This window comes from Astyanax mexicanus, chromosome 2, assembly GCF_023375975.1.
Source record: "Astyanax mexicanus isolate ESR-SI-001 chromosome 2, AstMex3_surface, whole genome shotgun sequence".
NCBI classification, from domain to species: domain Eukaryota; kingdom Metazoa; phylum Chordata; class Actinopteri; order Characiformes; family Acestrorhamphidae; genus Astyanax; species Astyanax mexicanus.
In genome coordinates, this window is record NC_064409.1 from 44898216 (window position 1) to 44909391 (window position 11176).

The 11176-nt window shown below is 36.4% G+C and overlaps 1 long non-coding RNA gene across 3 annotated transcripts; it reads right to left on the bottom strand.

Annotated features, from left to right (window-relative positions):
- Positions 1-568: 568 nt before the first annotated feature.
- Positions 569-6876, bottom strand: LOC111190872 (uncharacterized). 3 transcript variants are annotated; one of them, XR_002649240.2, is made up of 3 exons: positions 6591-6876; positions 4773-4857; positions 569-851 (listed from the first exon to the last, which is right to left on the bottom strand). It is a non-coding gene; the product is annotated as an uncharacterized LOC111190872 (long non-coding RNA). The 3 variants fall into 3 exon arrangements; XR_002649239.2 differs by having other exon boundaries at positions 6561-6649; XR_002649238.2 differs by lacking the exon at positions 6591-6876 and adding an exon at positions 6371-6508.
- Between the last annotated feature and the right edge of the window lie 4300 nt (positions 6877-11176).

Consider the following 11176-nt stretch of genomic DNA (forward strand, 5'->3'; position numbering starts at 1 on the left):
TGATGGCAGCACAAGTTTTTTGCTTGCTTTACATACTACTATATGTGTTCTACTCGCTTGCTTTTGATAAACCACACATAGACTCTTTGTTCCTTTTGTCTTTTTATGGCTTGATTCTTTGGCCTGTACAAGAAGCCTAGAAGTGTTGAACTCTAATTTGCATATGTTCTCTTCTGTGTGATATGAGCTGAGACACATTGTACAGTGTGATCTTACCAGACATTTTAGTCTAGACATTGGGATGAGCAAATACTCTGTAATCTTCACACCTTCAAGGGACCGGCCCTTGCTGGATGCACGTACTAAATGCTATAAAGAACTGTGTAAAATCTGAATAAAGTTAGATTGTTAAGGGAAGCAACTGTGTGTGTGTGATCCTTTCAATCTCCCTCGAGGTTAAATTAGGGTGTGGCAGAAGAACCAGACCAGGGTAGGGGATAACTGAATCCGGGAAAGGGTGAAGGGCAACCAGGCTACTTTATACCCTTTCAATTACATTAAAGAAATTTACTAGTATCTGGAGATTAATGAACCCATGTTCAACAATGCAAAAAAATGGAGTAAGACCTTTAAAGATAAGTTGATTTATTCAAGCATAACAGTAGTAGCTTAGTTAAATGTCTTCAGATGAATCACATATATATTTATACATACATATTTTTTTTTATATTCAACACACACACACACACACACACACACACACACACACACACACACACACACACACACACACACACACACACACACACACACACACACACACACACACACACACACACACACTCTATGTATCAGGGACCTTCAGTACAACAATCCAGGCATGGCTGATCCAGACAGTTTGTATTGTACACCTAAAAACAGAAACAACAAGATTTACTTAACCCAAAAAGGTCCAATTCACATTTTCCCATTTTGTTACTTGGGAATGCATTAATCTTACACTTTGGCTGTTGTACCTTTCTGTTTAGCAAATAAAAGTGAATGTAAAAAACATTTTGCTGTTTATATACTGTAATTTGTTTCTCATTTGGGTTTTGTACACATTTATAAACCAGTTGTGTAATATTGTTAATGTTTGAATGTGAAATATATTTATATATGATTTAATGTATATTATTATTGTAGGTATGTGACTATAAATATTTTATATTTAAAATTTTGTTCTAGAAATCAGGTCATAAAACATTTTAATAGTTAAATTTTAGTTTGAACAGAGCTGTAGATTTAAAAACACAGCTTTTAAAGGATCTAGTTTTATCTCCAGCACTAACCCAGCACACCTACTGTAGCCACATTCTATAAATGAGCTCAAAAACACACATTAACACACTGTGCTGTAGAGATGCTCTCAGGATGTACTGAGAGACTTCATGAGTTAAAGTGAGAAACTGATGAGAAAGTGCTGTAAGGAACTTTACACAGACTTTTGGGTTCATATATTCACTTATTTTATTGTTATATTTTTGTTATATTATTGAGTTTCTTTCTGATCTGTTCCTGCTTTAACATTAGCTATGTTTCCCACTGTGAGACTAAACAGATGATCTGATCTTAATGAGTGAGTTAATCTGTATCAGTAACATTAACTTTACAGAACAGCAGTGGAGTCTTTTAGTACACAGCCAAGTTAAACACACCATCAGCTCATGAAACAATATTAGCATTAAAACGCTGATCTTTGCGTGATCTATGTGACTCTGGTCTGCAGAAGTCTGAAAGATTAGTGGTGTTTTACCGGAGATGGAGTAGCTCCACACGGTTTACACGTTATCTTGTTTTTCGCGACGTTAAAGGAGAAATATATCGAAATCAGTTCTGATTGGATTTCGTCCCTGCCAAACATTTTCGTCTCGTTTTTATTCGTTGACGAAAATGTCAGTTAATTTCATCTCATTTTATTTTTTTATGCGGTGTTTATTTAGTTATCGTCTCGTTTTCGTCTTGAAAAAAAGCTTTGTTGACGAAAACTATGACGAAAAATTTTCCTCAACGAAATTAACACTGGTTAGAAGAATGATATTGAGTTTGAATGTGCAAACAGCTTCCTCTGAATCATTTAAACATTATTTAACTGCATTGCCAAATGAGATGATGATAGGTGATAGGACAACCCTAATTTTGTTTGTACAGTTACCAGGTGACCATAAAAGTATGTATTTTCTAAAAATATGATTATTATTTTCAGGGCTAATAGATTATAAACCACTGCAGACCCACACTAACTGACAGAAAAAGGAAAAGCAGAGTCTTCAGTGCAGAACAAATTGACAGTAGGCTTGGGCATTAATGTAAATTCAGACAAACGCTTATCGTCACTAGAATTATTGCAATAAACAACATTGTCCTTAAAAATGTATAAAGTACCCAGTCCCCCCCACATGTCCTTCATGGTCATATTTAGGTGATCTGCTTTATCTCAGCAGACCAATCAAGGATAACAGTGAATCCTAATACTGGTAAGAAATTATATATACTAATACTAATATTACTACATTAATAATACTAATATTTAAATATACTTTTTGTTTTACTTTAGAGCTGTATATAACTCAGAATTTGGTCACTGGATTTGCAGATCCAGTACAACAATGTTTTTAGCCATATAGATTATATAGCAAGCAAAAAACACATTTCATATTCATATTGAAGCATTTAAAATCCGTAAAAGAAGCATAGAGAAACATCTGCCGTGTCGCCTAATTTAATTACTGAAAATTCCTGCATTTATGCAAAACAATTAGGGCTTGATAAAATAACTTTTGCATAAAATCAAATGCAAAAGATTCATGGAAATATTTCCAAAATAAGGTACTGTGCAAAAGTTTTAGGCAGGTGTGAAAAAATGCTGTAAACTAAGAATGCTTTCAAAAATGAAAGTGTTAATTGTTTATTTTCATCAATTAACAAAATGCAGTGAATGAACAGAAGAGAAATGTAAATCAAATCAATATTTGGTGTGACCACCCTTTGCCTTTAAAACAGCATCAATTTTTCTAGGTACACTTGCACACAGTTTTTGAAGGAACTTGGCTGGCAGGTTGTTCCTTGGAAAACTAACCACAGATCTTCTGTAGATGTAGACTCTCTCAAATCCTTCTGTCTCTTCGTGTAATCCCAGACAGACTCAATGATGTTGAGGTCAGGGCTCTGAGGGGGCCATACCATCACTTCTAGGACTACTTCTTCTTTATGCTGAAGATATTTCTTAATGACATTGGCTGTATGTTTGGGGTCGTCCTGCTGCAGAGTAAATTTTGGGCCAATCACACGCCTCCCTGATCGTATTGCATGATGGATAAATATCTGCCTGTATGTCTCAACATTGAGGATACCATTTATCCTGACCAAATCCCCAACCCCATTTGCAAAAATGCAGCCCCAAACTTGCAAGTAGCCTCCACCATGTTTCACTACAGCCTTTCAGCAAACAAACTGACTTCTGCTACAGCTAAATATTTCCCATTTAAAATCAAAGTTGAGTCGCTTGGTGTTGTTTCCACATCGGAGGAATGACTTTTTGGCTGCAACCAGACTTCTCCGTACAGTAGATGGGTGTACCAGGGTACCACTGGTTTCCACCAGTTCTGAGGTGATGGCATGGCTGGACATCCTACGATTTCGAAGGGAATAATCTTGATGTGTCCTTCATCTGCTGCACTAAGATTCTTTGGCCGACCACTGCGTCTACGATCCTCAACGTTGCCTGTTTCTTTGTGCTTCTAAAAAAAAAAGGGCTTGAACAGCACATCTTGAAACCACAGTCTGCTTGCAAATCTTTGTCTGGGAGAAACCTTTCTGATGCAGTATAACTACCTTGTGTCTTGTTGCTGTTCTCAGTCTTGCCATGGTGTATGACCTGTGACATGAATCTGTCTTTCACAACCTCACCCTGGTAGCTGAGTTGTCTGTTCCTCACCCAGTTTTAAGCCTCCTACACAGCTGTATCTGTTTCACTTAATGACTGTTTTAACCTACTTTGGTATAACTTTTTGATCATACAGCTCACTATAATCCCTGACTTTGTGCAAACATACCTACAACAATAGATGCTGGTTTGAAGGCAAAGGGTAGTAACAACAAATATTGGTTTGATTAAGATTTTTCTTTTGTTTGCTCACTTTGCTTTTTGGAAATTGATACATTTTTCACATCTGCCTAAAAACTTTGCACAGTACTGTATTTATAAGCAAAATCAGTTATAGACACACAACATGTAATAAATGACAAAAATTAAAGCATCATTAATTACTGACAATGTCAGGCTGAGACTATTTTGGGCCAGACAACGGCACACATGTATTTATATTTAAAATTAGTCTATTTTATTTTTTATTTAACATTCAAATAAAATGTAAATGAATAAATTATTGAACGTTTATCAGCAAAAACCTAAATAAAACAACTTAGTTAATATTCAATATCTATGTTAGATGAATAAAAACGTATGTCTAGGTTTTGTGTTTTTATACTCCTAAATAGTTTTTTCGTTCTTCATTTTCCTTTTGTTTAAAAAATATATACATTTTTGCCAGGTTTGGCACTCTATATGTGGCATACATTGTCTATCAAACACATTTAAAAACATGCAAAATGCCAAGCACCAGTTGAGAGAGCCTGTGAAATGTCACACAGAAATCCACGGTTTTGGTTAGCTCTGCTGTGTCCCAATAGAGACTGAAATATTGAACCATGAGCAGACTGATCCATAAATCAATTAGCATTACTCTATATTCAACACAAAATCGAATTTGAATGATACTATATGCATGCACCTTGTATGCCAGGTTCTCTCTCTTCTGTTGAGAGGTCTGTTTACTTGAAAGACGTCTGGAAAAGGCCTCCATAAACACTTCAATTCTGCAAACAGGACACAGAAAAATTGCACACATGATGGTTTGAGCATTAGAAAACATGACATTTGATTATCACAAGTAAAGTGAGCTGCTGACTGCTAATAAAAAATGAAATAAGGCTGATCAACAGTTTTGTTTTTGTTGGTCCATCTTAGCTCATAAGAGGCGTGGACCCATTTTCTCTGTAAAGCTGCTTTGCAGCAACTTGTATTGTAAAAAGTACTATATAAATACAATTGAATTGAACATATTCATTAGGATGTTTAATTTGAATAATATAGGATCATATGAGAGAAATAACTTTCATTTAAATATCATGATGATAAGCACAGAAAAGAGCTTGTTCTTTACCAGAAATGCATGTTTGTCAATAAATAACAAAATTTAAATACATAAAATAAAAACATGACCCACACAATAAGCATGCAAACACTTCAGACAGTTATGCTCACAGGGGCAGTGTAGCTGTAGGTTTGCATTTTCAAAGTCATAGAAAAGCGTATCTGATTTTCCTTCCTTGCTACCAGTTAAATTTCAATGAGACCAACTGGAACCAGCTTCTGCTTAACTGATGTGAAAATCTACATTCACACCATTCATAAGACTGTAATTAGACGTATGGGCTAACTTAAAGCATTCTACTTTAAATCAGTGGGAGAGAATATGAAAAGGCACATTCTACCCTTAGAGACCAATATCCCTGTACATACCACATTTTACATTACATTACCAGAGCAAAGCATGTCCATTAGAGCGCCAATGTGTTTAAGCACGAGGCAGTAATGCGCGCGAGCTTATGTGTGACATTGATGTGCGCGAGCTTATGTCAGACAGCTCGTGGCGGTTTAAAAAGGCTAGCTAGCCGGTTAGCGGACACTCGACGGTTTTGTGAAGTAACTTATGAAACACCAATGACCTTCCTATCCTACCCGACCAACCAATTCTAGTTAACTTGTATTTGTTTATAGTGCTTTTTATTTTTCTTTGTCTACATTTTGACACACAATTTAACTAAAGTAAGTAGGTTAAAGCTAGCTAACAGGGGGACTTGGCTAGCTAGCTAACTTGCTACCGTTAACTGACGTCAGGTAGTCAAGTTAGCAAGACAGCTAACGCATTAGCTACCTGCTCTAAATTCATAATTTTAAAATAGTTTAGGTATTTACAGCCAGCAATGTATAAATTTATTACTACAGCTGTATAAAAACAGCAGGCTAGTTGAGTTATTAACTTAGCAATATGGTATTGAAGATTTCAAAATGCTAGCTTAGCTAACTAGCTAACGCTACATTAATAACGTAACTCGTAGCGTCACCGCTTAACTTATATACCGCCTCACGAACGCACTGGCGTGTGTCAATGTATTATATTATTAATAAAAATGAACTGGTTAGCCACAATATCAACTCAATATAGACGCACTACCGACTACAAACTGCAGTGTTACTTAACCTCGCATAATATAGCAAATTTACATCATTAACATAAACCGTGTGGTCACGGCTAACTTAACTTACCGCGGACGAACGGACGATCTGGCCTGCTAGCATTAACCAGTCTAGCTATAGCCAACACTATGAAACATGCCCATACTAATAAAATGTAAACGTTAGTGTACCCAAGTTGGCTCATTTAAGCAGTAAAAATACTAACGTTACTGAGTGTTAGTATAAGTCCTGTGTTGGCGCATTTAAGCAGTAAACATACCCAATTGCACTCCTATTCCACCACACTTACGTGAGAACCCACAGTTTCTGAAGCACTAACAGCACAGCAGCACTACAGGCGACAGGTTGTATTAGGACCAAACTCCTCCTTTTCAGTTGTGAGCGTTTTAGTCACGCCTCTCCATTCAAAGCTGTGATGGCTGGTTGGAGGTTTCAGCCAGATAAATAAAAGGGGCGGTTTCCTTTTAGGTTAAAGCTACATGAGCACATTTGATTGTTCTGACATGAGTCCCAAGTCTTGAAAGTCAAGTCAGAGTCTTAAACAAGTCACCAATGTAACAGCATTTTAATATTTAACATTAATTACACTATTTTATATTTACATTATTTATACATTGTTGTAAAGTTTGTATTTATTACAACAAAAATAAATTAGCTACATATACAACTGAGATTAAATAATTTTTCATTATCACATTAAGTTAAAACAAAAAAAATGAAAATGATACTGCAATACCATTGTTGTGCATCACAAGACATAGTTTATTGTTATGAAATTTAAAAAGTGTTAAATAATGTTTCAGCTCAAACGCTTCAGAGACAGCTCTATAGAAAATTATGTAATGTAATTTTAAGCTGTCTTTGTATGATAAACTATGTTTATCATAAACAATTGATCTACTTGGACAGGGGTTTGTGTCAGGGTTTGCTCTCTTGCTAGTTTTATATACATGTTTGTTAATGTTTTTGACCTATAGATTGTATTCATTTAATGAACATACTGCACTCTGTTTTGGTTCTGCACAGAAAATGCTAAAATAGACCAAACATATTTTTGTAATACAAGGCCATTTCACTTCAGAAGCAGTGCTTTTTTTTTTGTTAATTATGTGACTTAAATCCACAAGTCTCCTAAAAAGTGCACAAGGTTGTAAATTTTGTAAACTGATTAAACTGACAAAACTTTCAAAACTGAAAGTGATTTAATTTTTTAGAACTGAATCTTTTACAATCAAAATAACTGTTTAAATGTTATAAACATAATTACACAACAACAAATCAAGGTACACTCTTTTAAAAAAAAGTTACAAAACAAAAATGTTGATGGATACTATTCATTAAAAAACATGTGATCCACCAATAAACCTTAAAATGGTTCTTTGAAGGTTCTTTAGTAAAATGATTTTACTAAAGAATGAGATATATAACAGAATCAAATTATTCTTAATAGGTGAATTGGTTTTGTATATGCTTGTATATAGCACCACAATGGCTTACATTGCATTGCAACAAACACTCTTTGATGCTATTATCAACCATCTCCAAAAATGTTCTTTGTAGAACCATATATATATATATATATATATATATATATATATATATATATATATATATATATATATATATACATACAAAGACAGCTTAAAATGACACACACACACACACACACACACACATATGTATGTATATATATATATATATACATACATATGTGTGTGTGTGTGTGTGTGTATTCTCTATTCCACAAAGGTCCTAATGCCCATGGCACTAAATAGTCTCATTTACTTTAAGAACCACTAAAGATTTATCATTTTAAGAGTGTACCCTTATTAAATGAGTATTGATTCATTCAAATACTCACAGCTGTATTGTTGTTTTCAGGTTTACCTGCAAGAAAAGAGCTGTATAAGAAAGGTACGTATTGAACGGAAATTGTTTATTTTGTTTATATTATTGATGCACTGAATGTATTAAATGTGGCAATGATTTTGTTTTGTGTCTTTCGTATAGAATGTCATGCAGAAAACCATCATACTGGACACTTAGGAGAAAAGCAAAATTATGGGTGGATAGAGACTTAGAGACAATTCAGGCAGAGGGAGCACAGATGATTGATGTAGAAACAGAAATCAATGCTGAACTTGATGAAAATAATAGCGACAAGTCCACGAATTGCCAATCTGCTGTATGTGATAATGACCTCAGTTACAATACTGATGATTTGATATTTTGTGATGACTTAGATTCGGGATCAGAGTCAGAATCTGAGCAGGATTCATTGCGTGATGAACTTGCAAAATGGGCAGTTCAACACCACATCACACACACTGCAGTAAATGCACTACTAGATGTCCTTGGCAAGCATCATCCAATCTTGCCAAAAGATGCCAGGACATTGTTGAGCACAGCAAGATCAAATGATATTTCCATTCAAGAGAAGGCTGGTGGTCAGTACCACTACTTTGGTGTGCTCCAATCAATTACACCCATACTGCAGAAAAATAAGGGTTTACTGAGTAATACAAGAGACCTCAAACTTCAAGTCAATATTGATGGGCTACCACTTTTCAAAAGCTCAACAACACAGTTGTGGCCTATCCTTGGCACTCTCCTTAACCTCCCACATCATGAGCCAGTCACAATTGGGCTGTTTTGTGGAGAGAAAAAGCCTAATTGCCCAAACATCTTTCTTGATGACTTTGCAGTTGAGGTAGCTAAACTTGCAGAAGGATTTGACTTTGACGGCATCAGGTACACTGTGCAGCTCTCCTCAATGGTCTGTGATGCTCCAGCCCGTGCTTTTATCAAGTGCATCAAAGGTCACACAGGGTATCACGGGTGTGAGAAATGCACACAGGAAGGTGTATACATTGACAGTAGGATGACGTATCCTCGAGCAGACCTGCCATTAAGAACTGATCAAAGCTTCAAGGAAAAGACAGATTTGGATCACCACCATGGCGTTTCAGCTCTTGAAAAAACAGCTCTGGGAATGGTATCTGGTTTTCCCCTTGATTATATGCACCTTGTTTGCCTAGGTGTCATGCGGCGCCTTGTTCACCTTTGGCTTAAACTAGGTCCGCTCAATTGTAGGCTGTCTGGCTTTCAGGTAAATGTCTTGTCAGAAAAGCTGCTAGATGCCCAAAGCTACGTTCCTGTCGAGTTTGCACGTCGACCAAGGGCTCTGAGAGAAATTGACCGGTGGAAAGCCACAGAGTTTCGTCAATTTTTGTTGTACACTGGCCCTGTTTTGCTAAAAGACGTACTGAGCACTGAAGTGTATCACAATTTTCTACTGCTGTTTGTGGGAATTTTCATCCTTAGCAACAGACTTCTTCTCGAGGACTATCTTGAATATGCCAACAACATCCTAGGTCTTTTTGTTTGCCATTTTGGAGAGCTGTATGGCCCTAAATTTGTATCGTACAATGTTCACAATCTAGCGCATCTTGCACAAGATGTTCAAAATCATGGCACTCTTGACAGCTTCAGTGCCTTCCAATACGAAAATCACCTGAGTAAAATGAAAAGAATGATTAGAAAACCTAGCAGCCCACTCAGTCAAATTGTAAAAAGACTGTCAGAAGTACCACAGAGAGAATGTCCAGAGAAAAAGACAAACAATGTATTGGGACCAACCATATCTGGTCCACTCCCTCCTCCATTTTATGGAGCAACCCAACACAAAAAGCTGGTGACACCACAGTTCACCATCAAGCTTGACCAAGCCAACAGTTACATTTACCTTGAGGGAAATGTTGTAAAGGTCAGAAATATAATATTTAGCAGGAATGAGGTATTTCTGGCATACAGCAGATTTGAGCAGCAAGAATCATTCTTTGATTATCCACTGCCGTCATCTACGCTCAACATATATTTGGTCCATGGGCTCGGTCAAACGATGCATTTCTGCAAAGCAGATCAGATAGAGGGGAAGGCCTTCCTTATTCGATATAAACACAAATTTGTGTCAATTCCACTATTGCATACAAAAACACAATAAATAGAAACTACCGCCCAGTTTGGAATCACAAGCAATAATAAATATTTTACATATAAAACTCAAATTTGACTTTAAAAGTTGGAAACTTTGTATCACAAATTGTTTATGTCAACATCCCAAAATACTGAATAAATTAAATCAACATGGATCAACACAGACACAGTACATTTTGCTACATTGGCAGCTTTCTAATTGAAACCCATACAGTTGTACTAGATTAATATTGACTGATATTACAATGACATATTTTGAACTGATTCCAACCTTGACAGTAATACATATGTTAAACCGATCATTTATTAGTACTTCTATCCACCCAGTCACGTCAGAATATTATTACCACTTCTTGTTTCTACATCCAGGTCCATTAAGCATATAGGATCACTTTCTAGTTCTAAATTGACAGAATGTAGTCTTTGTTTCTCTGCATACTTTATTATTCTACTTTCTCCCTGTTCTTTCATGGTCAGGACCACCAAAGAGCTGCAATTATTTGGGTGGTGGGTCATTTCCAGCACTGCAGGGACACTGGCAATGGTGGTGGTGTGTTAGGGTGTGTTGTGCTGGTATGAGTGGATCAGACACAGAGTGCTGCTGGAGTTCTAAAACACTGTGTCCACTCACTGTCCACTGTATTACACACTCTTACGTAGCTGTTCCACCTCATAGATGTAAAGACAGAAGAACATCTGTTGCTGCATAGTTTGCGTTGGTCACCATCCAGGACACTGCCCACAGGACCCTGTTGGCTGGATATTATTATTTTTTTCTGGTTGGTGGACTATTGTCCAGCAGCACTGCTGTGTACTGCTGGTACCAGTGCAACACACACCAGAACAAACCCAACCATGCCAGTGTTACTTCGTGCTGAG